The following is a 20,167-nucleotide window of genomic DNA, read 5'->3' on the forward strand; positions in this document are numbered from 1 at the left end:
CAGGGGCAAGTTGTCTGACCAGTTTTCATTCTATTTATGCTCTCTTATGTGAAAGATACTATTCTGACATATTAAAACATTAGGTCAGAGGATGAAGACACAGCCTGTTTTGAAATGTTTGTCTGCATTTCCCAGCTTTTCCTTAAAATGCGTTGTTTGTTTTGAGCAGTGTAAATAAATGAATCGTTCTATGAAGAAGCATTTACATCCATGGTCACAAGCAGAGTCAGAGTCCCCTCTATCATTTTTCTACTCTGCTTTTCTTGTCAGCCTACAACAAAAGGAGACCCTTGCCCTCTTCCCAGGACACAGAGCAGCAAGGCATCCAAATGACAGCAGGGTGTACAAAGAATGCTTTGACATATTGCTTAAAATACTATCATCACAAGTATGTTGAGAATCTGTACCTGACTCCATCTTAGCTATAAAAACGTGAATGCTAGTCTCCAGGAAGTGTCAGGGTCTGGCAAACAAGAATGATTAAATGAATGATCAGAACATTGATTTCTTTCATGATTGCCTTTAATGGCTTGGGTCATGAATGCACCTTAGTGCTAGTGGTAGCTGGAAGACCGCCTGTAAGAAGAGAGTGCCAAGCGATGCTCTCAAGAAGTAAGAGAAATAGCAGAGAGGAGAAAAGGTTAGCAGTAAGAAAAAGAAGCTCTGATTCCTTTATATCTCTCAAAACCTAAGAAGAATCTACACATAATTTGGGAGTTCAGAGTACAAACCAGAAATCAACAAACAAATGTATGGACATGGACTGTCGACATCTGGCTAGTGGAATGGAGCTGATTTCAGGAAACCTCAGAGCAGTTTTAAGACAGCTGGAATGCAAGAATCTCCTTCTCATGCAGGGATCCACAAAAATTCATGTTTGGGCAAAAGGTCAGAAATGAGGGAAAAAAGCTACTGAGTTAACCTTAAGTTTCTTGGTTTATGATGATTGAACTTATCTAGTTCTCTTAAAGTCCAATTTGTATGTTGGAGAGCAAAACATTATACAGGTCAGTGTCACAGATAGTCTGTATAATGCAGTTATGCATAACATTCTTAATTCAGGTCATTTGAGGCATCAACGAAAGACTGTGTGTCTGTGTAGTTGAATTATACCTAGTCATTAGTAGAAACTTATTTTTGTTACTGTCTTATTTTGATTTCAAAAAAGGAAATGGTAAATTCAGAGAAAGCAATAACCATCTCCAAAACTGTACTTTTAAATTACATATTCTTTTTTACATATCCTTCATTAATTTATTTAACATATTTTTATCAAATATCTACCCTGCCCCAGACTTTGTTTGGTAACAGAGGATAGAACAATAAAATAAAACAGAACAAATATTCTCACAGAGCTTGCAATCTGTAAGGGGAGAAAAAAATACAGTCATGTGTAGCTTAACGATGGGAATATGTTCTGAGAAATGCATCGTTAGGCAATTTTGTGATTATGTGAACATCATGGAGTATACTTACACAAACCTAGATGGTATAGCCTAGTACACATCTAGGTTGTATGGTACTAATCTTATGAGACCACCATCATATATGTAGTTCATGTTTGTACAGGTTTGTAAAATGGATGATAGAGGTAAGTGCCTCAAGAAAAAAATAGTAGAATAATGAAAGTAGGAGTGGGAGTTGCCTGAGAATGGCATGTTATCAATAGAACATAACCAAGGGAGATTCCTCTGATAAGATACCATAGAAGCAGAACTTTGAAGGAAATAAGGTGAAGGGCCATGAGGATATCTGGGTGTAATGGCTTTTTTGATATGTCAACATGGCTAGGCTACAGTTCCCAGTTATTCAAACACTAATCTAGGTGCTGCTGTGAAGTCATTTTACACATGCAATTAAAGTCCATAGTCAGTCGACCTTAACCAGGGAGATTATCCTGGATGATCTGGGTGGGCCTGACTTACACAGTTGGAATGCCTTAAAAGCAGGGTTGACACTTTCCAGAAAGAGAGAAGAAATTGTGCCTGTGGACAACAGCTTCAGCTCATACCTGTCAAATTCCGTTCTGTCTATAGTCTTCCCTTCCTGACTTATGAAATTCAGACTTGCTCAGCCAGCCCTCACAATTGCCAATTTACTGTGATAAAGAACTTTCTATCCTACTTGTTCAGCTTCTCTTTGACTTTGACTGACATGCTGGAGAACATTGCAGGCAGAGGAAACAGCAAGTCCTGAAGTAGAAAGATGTTTGGCAGGTACAGGAGACATGAAGGAGATCAATGTGGCTTCGGCAGAGGGAGCAGGAGGGAAAGGCAGGAGAAATAATTTAGCTCTGGATACATGATGTTTAGATGCTTATTAGATACCTAAATTGAGATGTCAAATAGGTATTTGGGTATTTCAGTCTAGAATTTGGGGGTAGTCTCTAGACTCCAGGTATAAATTTGACAGTCATCAGTGTAGGTGCTATTTAAATCAGTGAGCCTGGATGAGCCCTAGGGCATTCCAACACATAGAAATCACTAGAAGACTGAGAAGGGCCTGAGATGTGAGGCAGAAACAAATGAGAGAGAATGGTGGCCTGGGGACCAAGAACAAAGGAGTGACCATCTGTGTTGGGAAGCAGGCTGGTAACGGATGAGGGATTCAGCGACAGAGCAGTCGCTGGTGACCTCGACAAGAGCAATGTTGAGGAGTCTTGGGGTAACAATCTGACTGAAGTGGATTCCAGGGAGGGGAAGAAGGAAAATGCAGACAGCAAGCACAGACAATTTTTCTTTTTTTCCAGGCAGTGGACATCATTTAGCAAAATAATCAAGGTAGTTGGCAGACCAGCAGAAATGCAAGATTCTGAGAGTTGAATCCGGATCATTTTTAATCATCCTATCCTAAATTTTGGACAAATTTATATCCGTTATTGGCCAGCCTAGCAGAGATAGTGGTGTCTTTCATTTTTAATTTTTTTTAAAAAGATTTTTTTTTCCTTTTTCTCCCCAAAGCCCCCCGGTACATAGTTCTATGTTCTTAGTTGTGGGTCCTTCTAGTTGTGGCATGTGGGACGCTGCCTCAGCGTGGCTTGATGAGCAGTGCCACGTTGGCGCCCAGGACTTGAACTGACAAAACACTGGGCCGCCTGCAGCGGAGCGCGCGAACACAACCACTCGGCCACAGGGCCAGCCCCTAATTTTTAATTTTTTAAATTAAGATATAATTGGCATATAATATTGTATTAGTTTTAGGTGTACAGCATAATGATTTGATATATGTATATATTGCAAAATGATTATGACATTAAGTTTAGTTAACATCCAGCACCACACAGTTACAAAATTTCTTTTTTCTTCTCATGAGAACTTTTAAGATCTACTCTCTTAGCAACTTTTAAATATACAATACAGTAATGTTAACTATAGTCTCCATGCTGTGCATTACATCCCCAGAATTCACGAATCTTATAACTGGAAGTGTGTATCTTTTGATCACCTTCACATATTTCCCCCACCCCCTCAACCTTCACCTCTGGCAACCACCAATCTGTTCTCTGTTCTATGAGTTCAACTGGTTTTTTTTGATTCCACATGTAAGTGAGATCATACCATATTTATCTCTCTGTCTGACATTTCATTTAGCGTAATGCCCTCAAGTTCCATCTATGTTGTCACAAATGGCAGGAATTCATTCTTTTTTATAGTGATTAATATTCCACTGTATATTTATACCACAATTTCTTTATCCATTTATCCATCGATGGACACTTAGGTTATTTCCCTGACTTGGCGATTGTAAATAATGCTTCAATGAACATAGGGACGCAGATATCTTTTCAAGATAGTGATTTCAGTTCCTTTGGATAAATACCCAGAAGTGGGACTGCTGGATCATATGGTGGTTCTATTTTTAATTTTTTCAGGAGACTCCATACTATTTTCCAAAGTTGCTGCACCAATTTACATTCCTACCAACAGTGCACAAGGGCTCCCTTTTCTCCAAATCCTTGCCAACCTTTGTTATTTCTTGTCTTTTTGATAATAGCCATTCTAACAAGTGTGAGGTGATACCTCATTTTGGTTTTGATTTGCATTTCCCTGCTGTTTAATGATGTTGAGCACCTTTTCATGTACTTGATGGACATTTATATGTCTTCTTTAGAAAAATGTCTTTTCAGATCCTCTACCCATTTTTAATCAGATTATTCATTTGTTCCTATTGAATTGTATGAGTTCCTTACATATTTTGGATATTAACCCCTTATCAGATATATGATTTGCCAATACTTTCTCCCATTCTATAGGTTGCCTTTTCATTTTGTTGATAGTTTCCTTTACTATACAGAAGCTTTTTAGTTGGATATAGTCCCACTTGTTTGTTTTTACTTTTGTTGCCTTTGCTTTTGGTGTTAACTCCAAAAACTCATTGCCAAGACCAATCAAGCTCTTGTTTTCTTCTAGGAATTTAATGATTTCAGATCTTACATTCAAGTCTAATCCATAGACAATTATTGAAAAGATTTTTTCTTAAAAAAAAGAGAATAGAAAAATGGCATGGGATAGTAGATGAAAGAGGATATGCTAGTCACAAATTCTCCTTTAAATATGGTATTTTAATGGTCATGTGATGGTGATGATATCCTTTTCCCCTCTCTTCCATTTACTGAGTTCTGAAATGCACAAAGTAACTTGTTTAATAAAGTTCTTTTGTGGGGGGAAGATTAGCCCTGAGTTAACTGCTGCCAATCCTCCTTTTTTTTTGCTGAGGAAGACTGGTCCTGAACTAACATCCATGCCCATCTTCCTCTACTTTATATGTGGGATGCCTACCACAGCACAGCGTGCCAAGCGGTGCCACATCCGCACCCGGGATCCGAACTGGGAAACCCCAGGCCACTGAAGTAGAATGTGCGCACTTAACCTCTGCGCCACCGGGCTGGCCCCTAATAAAGTATTTTTTAAAACATAAATAAATATAGCTGTACCAAAATTTTTAGGGGATTCTTTGCTAGTAGCAGCAACGTTAGAATATTATCAGAGAAATTAACGTGAGTACAATGAACACTCTAATATAATCATGACTATCCAGAAATTGACTCAGGTCCTTTAAATATTTCCATTTTTTGTACTTTAGGCTTATTTCATTGCAATACATGTCATTATTATGTTTGATGCACATTCATAAACTGAAAACTCCAAAATGTAGTTACTGTATGTTAGTTGAATTTTACTAAGTATGCAGAGTTAATTTACCCAGCAATACTAAGTGAAAATTAAGTTGAACAGCAGCTCTAAACAGGAATGTCATGAATCAAAAATTTGTACAGAACTTTTTACATGGTACTTAGTGAATTCACAAAGCCAGACTTTTTAATGTAATGAGTTAGTGTAAAAGCAAAAGTTGTAGAAGAGAGAGAACAATTCAGAGCAGAAAAATTAAATGATATATGCACAGAATGGGAATAGACCAATTGTTCTCTTCCTGTTTCTTTCACAAAATCCCAAATTAATCCAGTTCTAATGATGTTCAATGTTGACCTACCACATTCTAACTAAAGACTTTCTTGTGGTAATCTCAAATAAGTTTCTATAAAGATTAATAATTGAGCAATTTGAGGTTATACTGGCTCTAATGATAAAATCCTTTTACAGATCCTCAAAGCTTACTGAATTAAGGTATGAAATCTCAATCTGGCATGCCAAGCCTTGTGTCTTTCAAACTTTGTGTGCTCCTATCTTATTCAAACCATTCTGCAGTAGCAGCTCGATTTGCGGCGGCTAGTGCCAATCACCCCAGCCAGTCAGTAACCTTCTTTGTACATGTTTGGTTCAATATCATGAGGAGCACAAAGTAGACATTTGGAAATCTCAGCCTCCAGTTTTATGAAACCATTGCTGTACCTCCTGGTGGAAGCACCTCTTCCTTGGGAACTTGGACTTCTGAACCAGAAAAACCCAAAGTTGCCACAAAGGGAAGCAAACGTTTGCTAGTAGATCACTAGGAAGAACTGTGAGAGGAACTGGAGAAATAGTCATTCTGATGTAAATATTTACAGGGATTACTATTTTACTGACATTATAAGATTATAACCACTAGGTTCTAATCAAAGAGGTAATTTTTTTTTTAAAGATTTTATTTTATTTCCTTTTTTCTCCCCAAAGCCCCCAGTACATAGTTGTATATTCTTCGTTGTGGGTCCTTCTAGTTGTGGTATGTGGGACGCTGCCTCAGCGTGGTTTTGATGAGCAGTACCATGTCCGCGCTCAGGATTCGAACCAACGAAACACTGGGCCGCCTACAGCGGAGCGCACGAACTTAACCACTCGGCCACGGGACCAGCCCCTCAAACAGGTAATTTTTAATTAATAATTAAATTTTGGAAAAATAAGTGCTTTTCTCCCAGATACTAAATTAAATATTTAAATGACATGTAAAGTAATTAAAACTAAGGTATTCAACGAGCAGCTTATTCAATGCCACAACTACAAATCCTTTCAGGAATCAAGCAGGGCATAAAAAATACGTAAAACTAAACTTTAGATACTGTGACATTTTGCTATAAGACTTGAGTCATAGGACAAGTATAAAACAGATTATAAGCTTTCCATTTAACAAAAACATGCTTCGCATAAGCTTACGCTCAGAGAATATGATTTAACTGGGAAATAAATGGAGAAGAAAACATTTTTTGCAGTTTTATAATTGCCTAAAATTTTTTTATGCATTCTTTCTGCTTTGAAATAGTTGGCTAGAAACAAAAAAAGAAAAAGCAATATTTATAATTAATTCCTTTGTCAAAATGTTTTAAGGCAGCTAATTCTTCAGGAAATATAACATGGTCCACTGCCAGTTAGAATGAATTAATGCTTCATTTTCCCTAGGAAGTATCTCACACCTGTTTCTAATATTTGTTCCTTTGGAATAATTCCATGCATTTTGTTCACTAATTTCTCCTTCTTAGGTTCACCTGGTCTAAAAGAGTTGCGCATAACTACTAACCCAGGTGGTCTAAAAATCTTCATTACTGTTGAATTGTGGTTGACCCTAGTGGGTGGTAGTGGATGTGATATTTAACAAAACACACCACTCGCTTTACAAAAAATCACATAGACCACACACTCCTACTTTCTCCGTTCATGGAGTCGCCCAATGAGATGGATGAATGAATTTGGCTTCTTCAAAGAAAATGATACAGTAACTTCCAACACAAACATGAATTATTATGCTCCAAGGAAAGCAGGTGGTAATAAATCTTTGTTTGAGGTTTTGAAATCCAACCAAAGACAACCTGAATAAAAGTGCTGGATATCTGAATGGATTTATCCCTATAATTTGATGGAGCTTTATTTCCATCTCTGTAGTGAATTTTTCCTTTTGATTAAAAGCCATGGATGCACAAATAAATGATCATGGATTTATGCAAGCACGCATGCAAAAAATATTTATTCGGTATTTATTCTGAAAGACAGAATCCCTGCCCTTAGAAAGGCTGCAGTCTGTAAGGAAAGCAGCTAAAAACACTGAAGAAATATGGGAAGTGTTAGAATAGACCTTACTACTGAAACTCAAGGAAGGGAGATCTAAATCAGAACTTTGGGAGGAGAATGCAATTCAGAGATGATGTTCCAGGGGATTAAACCTAAGCTGAGCCTTGGGACCAGTACGAACTAGTCAAGTACAGAAATGGAGAGATTTCCCTTGTGAAGATAACATCTAGAAGGTAAAAAATAGTGATTGTGTTCAGGGAATGTCAGGCAGTTTTACAGGGCTGGCACATGGGTTATTTGTGGAGGCGATAGAAAATGACATGAAGTGGGCAGGCATGTATTTGATCGTGAGGTCATGATACCTGTACTTGGTTATTTGGATTTTATTTAAAAGTCTAGGTAGCCAATGAAGAATTTTAAGCTACAAAGTGATATGATCACGTATGCATTTTAGACAGAACCTTCTGGCAGCCTGGTATTGATTGACAGAGTGGTAAGCTATAAGGAGATATGATTACATATACATTTTAGACAGAATTTTCTAGCAGCCTGGCATTGATTGGCAGAATGTCAGGTTGCATATGGGACAGATATGGAACAAGACTTATAAATAAGGTAGTAGTAGAAATAGAAGGAAAGATAAGAATTTATGAAATATACAAGGGGAAGTCAAAAAATTTTTGTTAGGACAATACATAGTTTTCTGAGTGACTAAGGTAACAAAGAGTATTAATCTGCTAGGGCCGCCATAACAAAGTACCATATACTGGGTATTAAACAACAGAAATTTATTTCTCACTGTTCTAGAGACTGGAATTCCAAGATCAAGGTGTCAGCACATTTGTTTTTTCTCTTTCGCTGGCTTTCAGACAGTCGCCTTCTCCCTGTGTCTTCACATGGTCTTTTCTCTGTCTGTGCACATCCTTGGTTTCTCTTCCTCCTCTTATAAGGACACCAGTCCTATTGGATTAGGACCCCACCTTCATGATTTCGGTTAACCTTAATTACCTCCTTAATGATCCTATCTCCAAATGCAGTCACCTTTGTTGTGAGGCCCTCAACCTATGAATTTTGGAGAGGATGCAATACAGTCTGTACAACAGCATAAGGACTGTTGTTCTCAAATTTTAGAGAGTATGAATCACGTGATTAGATTTCTGCGAAGTTGGAGATGAAGATCACCTGGCTGTAAAACCTTGATGAGATCCTCCACATCTTTTCCCCCCGTCCAGATGACTAGATAGGATCTTGAGACTCTAGAGTGCAGAGGCACAGAGGGGGGAGCCTGAGTTTCTGGATAAAGGCAAGCAGCCGAAGCTTTGTCCTTCTGCACTGGACTGTGATGGGAGAAAGAGGGGAGACATTTTTTAAAATGTTTATTTTGTATTATGTACTTTACATTGAGGACTTCAATGATTTCAAAATGCAAATCCCTAAGAGGTTACCAATAGAAGACTCCTTATATTAGCAACTAACTGAGCTAAAAAGCCTTAGCCAATGTTGCAAAAGCAAAACATTTAGAGTAATATTTATGAATACAAGGATAAGTGATTTTTTGCCATCTATCAGTAATTATTTTTGAAATGCTAAAAGCGGGGTACACCTGTAGTCCTTTTTCTGGTATGAGAAGCTTCAGGTGCACATGGAATGAGCTACTGATTTACCTTTTCTAAAAATTCCTGGAAAGAAGTTAGATTCAGCTTGATTGTAGGAGAATCCAGTGTCCAGCTTCAAGATAGACTTCTCTATGGCCCCCACACACTGGAATGCCTTCACCAAGCAGAAGGTTTCTTCTATGCTTTGGCCTTGGGAGGATATTCATACTCGAATGCTTCATATCTCCACTGGGGTCAGTCATGAAGAGACCTCTTAGTGCAAGACCTCTCAGGGACAGCACACTGTAGTCTCAGGAAATTTTTGTTTAGTCAGATCTGACAAGACTGCAATGTTCTTGTGGCCCAAACTGCCTTTCTTCCTTTGTATATTTATCAGTCAAGATGGCAAAGAAAGAACTCACCAAAACTACAACAACTTCACAGTTCACATCATGAAACTCATTGGCTTAATCACCAAAGGCAACAATTTCTGTAGGACACATAAAGGTGAAATCCAAAGGATAAAAGAAAAGCACCAAATATTTCCCCTTAAAGTCATGAAAGCTTAGTTCTTTGAATTCTCCATTGACATCAGCTATTCCACTAAAAGAGGGTCCACACTGGCTGACAGCAGGAGCATGATCTGAGGAACTGGTGCTAAAGGTAAATTTTGCTTGACCAGAACAAGATCACTATATGTTTGTCAATCAATCGCTTTCTTCCAGAAGTATCAGGCCTAAGGGTGGCAGAAGCAGAAATGCTCCCAAGAACTGGTGCTTACTGGTTGCCACCAAGACTCAGAGTATTTCCCACAGTGTCATTATCTTTTCTGCAGCAGGAGAAGAAGATGAGACACTATTGTGTTAAGCCACTTGAACTTTGGAGTTCTTTGACACTGAAATTAACCTATCTTGAATATTATAAATTACAAATCTTCTTAGTGGGGCCAGCCCGGCAGCATACTGGTTAAGTTTGTGCACTCTGTTTCAGAGGCCTGAGGTTTGCAGGTTCGGATCCTGGGAGCAGACCTAGCACCCACTGTCAAGCCACACTGTGGTGGCATCCCACATAAAATAGAGGAAGATTGGCACAAATGTTAGCTCAGTGACAGTCTTCCTCAAGGAAAAAGAGGAGGATTGGCAACAGATGTTATCTCAGGGCCAAACTTTCTCACCAAAAAAACCTTCTTAGCAAAAATGTTTTATAGTACATTATATAAATTTTTATGAATACTATTATGGAAAACATTATAAAATTTAAATATTTTAAATATATTTTTAACATTGATGTCAAGCAGTAGGACTAATTTCCATACTTTAACAAAAATTCATGAATTGAGGAACATGAATATCCAGATATATTAGACAATAATGTGCCTGCTTTATTTTGCTACAAATGTGAAATTGCATATACCCCTCAACCCACAGGATTTAAGATTTCAGCTTCCCATATTAAACATCAACAAATGTCAAAATGATAGTATTTTAACTAAAGCAATCGCCAAGGGTACATGAATTTGTTTAATGAGGAAGTGCTCTGACTTTGAAATTGTTTGTGGGTTTCTTTTTTTCTTTTCTTTTTTTTTTTTTTGGTTTGCTAAGATGTTTCTGGATCTTAGTTTTCTAAGTCAATGATGAAAATAATATACCATCTTTTATTGCAGGATGTATACTAGTTGTGATCAATTCTTTGTAACCTTTCAGAATTTTTCATAGATAAGAAAAGCAGTAAGTTTTTGAGGCACTTATTCATTCATTCACTCACTCATACACGCAATTGAAGAATTTAACAAATGTTAATTGAATGCCTACAATTGGCTAGCCGCTGTGCTAGCCTTTATGTAGAAAAAAAGTTTTTTTAATGTAAAATGCTACTCAACTTATCAAAATTTGTGAGATGCAGCAAAAGCAGTGCTTAGAGGGAAATATACAACATTAAATGCATATACTATAAAAGAAGAAAGATATAAAAACAATAATCTAATGTCTCACCATAGGAAACAAGGAAAAGGAAGAGCAAATTAATATACAGTAAGCAAAAAAATTGAAATAATAAATATTAGAGCAGAAATCAATGAAATTAAAAATAGGAAATTAATAGAGAAAATCATTGAAATCAAAAGCCAATTCTTTAAAAAGATCAATAAAATTGATAAGCCTCTGGCCAAGCTAAGGAAAAAAGAGAGTGAACACAAATGACTAATATCAGGAATGGAAATAGAAGACATCACTACAGATCCCATGGAGATCAAAAGGATAATAAAAGAATACTATGAATAACTCTATGTCCACAAATTTGATAACATAGGTGAAATGGACCATTTCTATGAAAAACACAATCTGCTGAAACTCACACAAGAAGAAATAGACCATATAAATAGGCCTATATCCATTTAAGAAATTGAATCAATAATTAATAACCATCCAAAACAGAAAGTATCAAATCCAGATGGGTTCACTGGTGAATTCTACCAAACAATTAAGGAAAAAACTATACAAATTTTCTACAAGCTTTACCAGAGGATGGAAGCAGAGGGACTATTTTCTAAATCATTCTGTCAAGCCAGCATTAACCTAATACCAAAACCAAAGACATTACAAGAAAAGAAAACTACAGACCAATATCTCCCACGAACATAGATGCAAAAATCTTCAACAAAATAGTAGAAAATTAGATCCAACAATGTATACAAAGAATTATACACCATCACTATATGGCATTTGCCCTAGGTATGCAAGGTTGGTTCAACATTTGAAAATCAATAAATGTAAACCATCACCTTAACCAGCTAAAGAGGAAAGAGCACATGATCATAACAATAGATGCAAAAAAAGCATTTGACAAAATCCAAGACCTATTCATGGTAAAAACTGGGAATAGAGGTGACCTCCTCAAGATGACAAAGAACATCTACAAGAAATCTACAACCAATATCACACTTGATGATGAGAAACTCAAAACTTTACCACTAAGATCAAGAACAAGATAAAGACATAAAGATATCCCCTCTCATCACTCCTTTACTACATTGTACTGGAAGTCCTAGCTAATGCAATAATAGAGGAAAGGGAATTTAACAGTATACACATTGGGAAGAAAGAAATAAAACTGTCCTTGTTCAGATGACATGAACATCTATGTAGAAAATCCAAAAAAATCAATGAAATAAAATCTTGGAACTGATAAGCAATTATAGCAAGGTTGCAGGACACAAGGTTAATATACAAAAGTCAATTATTGTCCTATATACGAGCAATGAACAAGTAGAATTTGAAATTAAAAACACAATACTACTTACTTTAGCACCAAAAAAAAATAAAATACCTGGGTATAAATCTAACAAAATATATACAAGATTACATTAGAAAAACTACAAAACTCTGATGAATAAAATCAAAAAAGACCTAAATAAGTGGAGAGATATTCTATGTTCATGGGAAAAAAACGTCAATATTGTCAAGACATCAGTTCTGCCCAGCTTGATCTGTAGACTCAACGTAATCCCAAACAAAATCCCAGCAAGTTATTTTGTGGATATAGACAAACTGAATCCAGAAATTATATAGAGATAAAAGACCCAGAATAACCGATACAATATTCAAGAAGAACAAAGTTGGAGGACTGACACTACCCAACTTCAAGACTTGTTATAAAGCTATAATAATCAAGACAATGTGTTATTTGTGAAAGAATAGACAGATCAATGTAACAAAATAGAGATCCCAGAAATAAATCTCCATAACTATAGTCAATTGATCTTTGACAAAGGAGTAAAGGCAACGCAATGGAGAAAAGATCATCTTTTCAACAAAAGATGCTGGAACAACTATAGATACACGTGCAAAAAAATGAATCTAGATACAAGCATTATGCCCTTCACAAAAATTAACTCAAAATGGATCACAAACTTAAATGTAAAAAATAAAACTATAAAATTCCTAGAAGATAATGTATAAGAAAATCTAGATGACCTTGGGTTCGGTGATGACTTTTTAGATACAACACCAAAGGCAGGATCCATGAAAGAAATAATTGATAAGCTGATCTTCATTAAAACTAAAACTTTCTTCTCTGTGAAAGACAATGTCAAGAGAATGATATGACAAGCTATAGACTGAGAGAAAATATTTATGAAATACATATCTGATAAAGAACTGTTATTCGAAATATTCAAAGAACTCTCAAAGCTTAACAATAATTAAACAAACCACCCAATTAAAAAATGGGGAGCTAGCCCTGACAGCCTAGTGGTTAAAGTTTGGCACTCACCGCTTTGGCACCAAGATGTCCTTCAGTAGATGAATGGATAAATAAACTCTGGTACATCCAGATAAGGCATTATTATTCAGAGCTAAGAAGAAATGAGTTATCAAGCCGTGAAAAGACATGGAGGAAACTTAACCACATATTATTAAGCGAAAGCAACCAGTTTGAAAAGGCAACATACTGTATGATTACAACTATATGACATTCTGGAAAAAGGCAAAACTATGGAGACAGTAAAAAGATCAGTAGTTTCCAGGTGTCAGCGGGCAGGGAGGGATGAACAGGCAGAGCATAGAGGATTTTAGAGCAGTGGAACTACTCTGTATGGTTCTATAGTGGTGGATACATGTTGTAGACATTTATCCAAACCCATAGAATGTACACTACCAATGGTGAACCATAAATGTGAACTATGGGTTTTGGGTAAGGATGTATTGATGTAGGTTCATCAGTTATAACAAACGTACCATTCTGGTGGGTGATGTTGCTGATGGGAGAGGCTATGTATGTGCAGGGGCAGGGAGTTTATGCAAAATCTCTGCACCTTCTGTTCAATTTTGCTGTGAACCTAACACTGCTGTAAGAAATAAAGTCTGTTAAAAAAAAGTGAAATGTTGTTCCTGTTGTCCTTTTGTTCTAAATACTTATACAAGGACAGCAAACAACTACCCATGTTCCTTTCTTAAAGGAGAAACACCGAGGAGGCAGCGGCTGCATGGATTGTTCATCTTCAGAAGGAATGCTGTACCCCGATAGAATGCAAGGAATACCATGCTATATGTCGCAGAAATTCTTCCAGGAATTTCCAGATAATTTAGAATAATAGAGAAACACTTGATTCACTTCAAAAGGAACTAAGACAAACTTGTGCTCAGTAAACTTTAAAAATATAAAGTTTCTTTTAAAAATTATGAAATCGACAAGAAAACATCAAAATTAGTGAAATAATACAATGTTGTACTGAGACGTTCCTTTCTCTCATATGGAGATAACATCAAGCAGTTAAAAATTCCAAAAATGTTAAAGTGCTTGAGGCTTTAGTCTCATAAAAGCCTAGAATTTGTTGCCCTTCTAAGTAAAAGAGATCTCAGAGATCAATAGTGTCCCCATATCTCATCCTGTTTTTCCTCTTTATAGAAGTAACTGAGCATGACATGTTGCTTAAAGCTACCCAAAGATAATTCAGAATTAAAACCAGAAACTCAAACTGTCTGCCTCCCAGCCCGAAACTCTTTCTGCCCAATTATGGCTCCCTTCAGTAAAATACCTTTAGAAGTTTTTTTCTGCTTTACCCTTGCTACAATTATTATCTCAAATATTTACTCAACAAGGTGTTAGCAAAAAGTAATCAAATTTTACAGAAAAATTATCCAAAAAATAATTCATAAGCTATAGCCTTGTTATTTAGTACTATGTAACCTTCAACTTTTTTTTTTTTTTTAAATAATGGGCTTTCAAAGTTACTGTCTCCTTGATCACAGATGTCATGGTTCCAGTGGCATGCAGCCTGTCCTTATGCCCTGCTGGCTGCATGAGGGCCTCTATGCTGCTCTCCTTCACCCTGCCTCTGTCTTACCTACAGAGAGCTTTAATATTTTTTAGTAGAGAGCCTAACCCACTGCATCTTTTTCTTTTAGAACCTTGTTCTACAGTGTGCGCTGTAGAGAGAGACTTGAAGGGCTGACAAAAGAGCCAATTTTTATGGGGCTCTCATTTGAAGACCTTGGAAAACAGTGAGGATGAGAAAAAGTAAAGGTACTGCAGGGCCAATGAGGGAAAGAAGAGATTCTTATTTTGACTCTCACTTAATTCATCAGTGGATTCTGATTTAAAAGCCTACAACTGATCATATTATTCCTCCACTTAGAAAATAAATGAACAGTCTAAGTTCAAACTTCTAAGCACAGTATTTAAGGCCTGTGGCAACCTGGACTCATCCCGTTTTAATCATCTTGTCTCTGACAGCCCCTATAGGCACATTGTGCTTCAGCCAAACTGGTCTAGTGACTGTCTCTTGAACACGTTTCCTCTTATCCTCTAGCACATTGTCCTGAGAAGGCATTGCTCGAATTCTGCCTCATGCTGGCGTTACATATCCTTAATACATTTTGTCTCCCTAAGGAAACTGTGATACTTAACCTTTAACTTTTGAAGACTTTCATCCCAACATTTAACTGGACCTTATAAATAAATTCCTGTCAGACTGAGCTTGCAATATGCCTTATGTAGAAAAGATGCAATTATCACCCAAAGGCTATGCCCAGAGAATGCTGAGAAAAAATAGAAAGAACAGATTTGGTAAGTCTTGCTAAATGCAGTTTGACTAAAAACCGTATGATGATGCAATTTCAGAAAGAAAACAATAAATGTAGTGCTAGAGAGAGATGTACACAGGGAAACATTGAGGTCAGAGTTTTCTGAGATGTCTAATCAATTCTTAAAGGAAATTCCTGAGTGTATTTTTATGTGTATGCATTTTTTCAGGTCCCTTACAGAATATTAAATGGCTGGAATATTTAACAAAGAAACATTTAACTTCTTTCTCAGGAAATCATTTAGAATTACCAACAATTAACATTCACATGATGTATTCAGGTTTACAATTCTTTTACAAACAATTCCTCTCTAGTTTTGTAACACTTTTTATTAACTGGGTGGTATTTTAATAACATATTAATATTTATATCCTCTTTTCACAGATGAGGAAACTGAAGCTCACAGGGCTTAAGTGATTTCCCTAAGATTATATGGCTAGAAAGTGGTAGAGTTGGAACTGAAATAAGCTTTACTTATTATACACCTTATACACTTCCCATAATGACTGTAGAGTTTGTGGTGGTCTGGAGGCAAGAAGACCTTAATGATTCTAAAGTACTGATCTTCAAATTTGTACGACTCTCTTCAGCTCCTTCATTTAGTTCCCAAGGATTTGTTATCCAAGATCGTTCAAGTAGATCAAGTCTCAGGGTCACAAAATACATGCAAATTGTAACAAAGTTTAAAACAAAATGAAGCATTCACAATTCAACTCTCAGTGGCAAAAGCAAAAAGGACGCTTGAATACCTCCATGGCTCTAAATTTCAGAAGCATTCTAGGATGCTACCACTTTTTATTATTCAGTCAGAGTAAAAAGCTCTTACATTCCTTTATATTTTCCCTACATTCTTTGGGACCAGAGTCTAAGATTAGAACTTCTTTATTCAAAGACTTCCAACTACAAAACGGTTTTACTGTCTTGAAACTCAATCTTGTATCTCCGACCCTTACTTTTAATCCCAGATTTCTTGAGATGTTCCTATATATGTATTATGCTTTTGAGACTTATCTACTGTATTTGACAATTACTTCAAGCCCAGTATATCCAAGGCTTAAATCATTATCCTCCTCCCAAAGTCAGTCATCCCTCCACCCCCAACTTATGATTGCATTATTTGGAAAATAAAACTGAGCATATATTGTAGAAATACAGGTTAAACTGCTATTTCACGAGTCAGAGGATTCTGACTTGTGGGCTATGATGCGAAATCCCAATATTTTCAAGGGTAAGTGAATTAAACTGTCAACTCCTTGTCTTTGGGAAAAAGCCATAAAAATGAGAATAGAGAGATGGGAAAGTCTCCCCTCCTCATGGACCAAAGAGTTGAAGTAGAGAAAAGGGCTACTGAATCTTCTTCATCTCTCCAACAAATTCTCTTTTACCTCTGACCAAAAAAAGAGAATTCTTAATTTTTTAGAGCAGGAACCGAAGTACTTGAGCCCATATGCTAGTTTTATATAAACATTTCAAATGAACAACTTCTTAAGATTGTAATAAAGTAATTCTCAAAACAGTTTAAATTTTTTTTCTGGTTTTATTTCCTAACACTTCTATAACAACTGGAAGTCCCAATATTGAGATTGCTAGAAGATATTCACATTAGCTAAGAATAAGGAAGAAATAAACTAACTTCTTATCTGACTGGATACCTTTGTTCCTCATACAACATCAAGTAAATTTTCAAGATGCAAAGATAATATAATGACAAAATATCACTGGAAACAAATTGTTGAAGCAACCTAACCAATGTAATTGATATTTCTCATTATTCAATGTAGTCAAACCATCCTTGATATCAATAACATGTCAATATCTTAAAACTTCACTATTTTATCAAGTCTTACTTGGTCAGCATTTACTTTTCATTTCTTTTTTCCCTTTCTTTCCTGTTTTAATAACACAAGTTTCTGTCAAGTTGAAGAAGTTATCTTCTATTTATAGTTTCCTGAGAGTTTTTATCATGAACAGATGTTGGGTTTTGTCAAATGTTTTTTCCATATCTATTGATGTGATTGCATGTTTTTTTCTTTTATTTTTAAGCTTTATTGAGGTATAATTGATATACAAAAATACTGTACACTTTTAATGTATACACCTTGATGAGTTTGAACATATACATATACCTGTGATACCATCACCATAACAAGGTACTAAATATATTCATCAATCACATGGTTTTACTTTGATATAATGAATTACTGATCAATTTACAAAGGTTGAACCAATCTTGCATTCCTGCAATAAACTCCACTTGGTTGTGACATATGATTCTTTTACACGTTGTTGGATTTAATTTAGTAATATTTATTGAGAGCTTTTACAGCTGTGTTCATAAAAGATATTGGTTTCTAGTTTTCCCTTTATGTGATGTCTTTATCTTGTTTTATTATTAAAGTAATGCTGGCCTCATTGCATGAGTATTTCCTCTCCTTCTATTTTCTGGAGCAGATTGTAGAGAATTGGTATAATTTCTCCCTTAAATGTTTGGTAGACTTCAGCAGTGATCCCATCTGGGCCTGGTGATTTCTTTCTTGGAAAGTTTTTAAGTATTGATTAAATTTCTTTAGTGGTATAGTCCTATTCAGATGATCTATTTCTCCTTGTGTGAGTTTTGGTAGTTTGTGTCTTTCAATGACTTGGTCAGTCTCATCTAAGTTGTCAAATTTATGGACATAGAGTTTTTCACTAGGAGACATATTTCTGTGACCATTCCCTGGAGTCATAATCAGATTCGATCACTTTGGGGTAGAATGCTTTGTTTCGTTTTGCTATTTCTTTCGTTTAATCCACAGGTTGATTCTGATGGGTTTCTAGGTTTAAGAAACAGTAATGTGAAAGAATAATCAACAAGTTTGATTAATTGCCGCAGATGAGCTACTTGACCATATATCTTTTCAGAAAGTTTATACTCTGCAGAGGAGGATACTCTTCCTAGTCAGCAGAAGAGCTTCATTCAGGCAAATGGCTATGACTATTTCCCTCTGCTAGAGACTCCACACAAGCTCAGGTCCATTCTAAAGTGCTCAGAGTATTTTTTTTTTTTAAGATTTTATTTTTCCCTTTTCTCTCCAAAACCCCCGGTACATAGTCATGTATTTTCAGTTGTGGGTCCCTCCAGCTGTGGCATGTGGGACGCCGCCTCAGCATGGTCCGATGACCGGCACCATGTCCCCGCCCAGGATCCAAACCTGCGAAACCCCCGGCCACCAAAGTGGAGCGCTCGAACTTAACCACCCAGCCACGGGGCCGACCCTAGAGCATTTTAAATTAAGGATTTGGATTTTAAAATCCATTATAGGGGCTGGCCAGGTGGCGCAGCAGTTAAGTGCGCACGTTCTGTTTCTCGGGGGCCGGGGTTTGCCGGTTTGGATCCCGGTTGTGGACACGGCACCACTTGGCAAAAGCCAGGCTGTGGTAGGCGTCCCACATATAAAGCAGAGGAAGATGGGCATGGATATCAGCTCAGGGCCAGTCTTACTCAGCAAAAAGAGGAGGATTGGCAGCAGTTAGCTCAGGGCTAAACTTCCTCAAAAAAAATTAATTAATTAATTAAATTAAATCCGTTATGTGTAGGATATTTTATTCCACAAGGAAAAAGGCTAGAATTATGTGCATGATAATGGATTAGTTTTGGAGACATCAGTATGAACTCATGTTTAGCTTAATATAAATACATACGGCTATATATAGAAATATAGAGAAAATTTACAGAAAATTAGAGATTTATTTTGAACTAATTTATGTCTATCTATACTTTACAGAGTCTTGAATTCTTAGGCTCTTTGTGATAAGTATTGGTGCTTGTAAGTGTGCTGGTTAGTATATATTACGACCACTGTCATTTTACTTATACACCTATTTGGGAATGTTGCCTTTTGATCCATAGTCATAGAGGCATTCCTGACAGGCACCTAAGGGACGGGATACAGGAAAGGCAGATGTAATCTTGTCCCGATCAAGACCAGTGGTGCATTGATTCTGGCTGTTTGCATGCCTCAGGAGTTTAAAATCTCTTGTCACACTTTATCAGAACTCCCTTTCTCTTTTGCTGAGGGCATGCTTGGAACTTTGCCTCTCTTTCTCTCCCTCCCTTTTCCTATTTGTATTCCAATGAATTGCTAGGCCTCTCATACTGTGTTTAAGTCTTCAATCTGAGGTGATATTAACAATTTTGGGGGTAGTAATTGAGCTGTTTTCAGTTTTTAATTCACAACATGTTTATTGTTTTATAAGATTCACAAAGAATGATCTTTCTCTGCATTTGTATGGCATTCACTTACCAAATCAGTTGAAAGAATTAACCACAATTCAGTACTATCATTATATACAGTTATAGCTTCAATCTCATGTAAATAACTTCAATGCTGTTTATTTTCATGGTTTTTCCTGTTGGACAGGACTATGAAAAGAAACTATATTTTTTAAACTGCTATGAACAGTCTCTCTAATCCACTCACACCTGATACATGACATATGAAACAGCCTGCTCCCAAACATGCTCTGACATTTGATACCTCTGCATCTTTCACAGCATCTGTCAGCTCTCTGACCA

The 20,167-nt window shown here is 36.5% G+C and overlaps 1 pseudogene; it reads right to left on the reverse strand.

Moving 5' to 3' along the window:
• Positions 1-9,088: 9,088 nt before the first annotated feature.
• On the reverse strand, positions 9,089-10,799 carry LOC100066321 (thioredoxin-dependent peroxide reductase, mitochondrial pseudogene; annotated as a pseudogene).
• Between the last annotated feature and the right edge of the window lie 9,368 nt (positions 10,800-20,167).

This window comes from Equus caballus, chromosome 17 (genome assembly GCF_041296265.1).
Source record: "Equus caballus isolate H_3958 breed thoroughbred chromosome 17, TB-T2T, whole genome shotgun sequence".
Taxonomy (NCBI): Eukaryota; Metazoa; Chordata; class Mammalia; order Perissodactyla; family Equidae; genus Equus; species Equus caballus.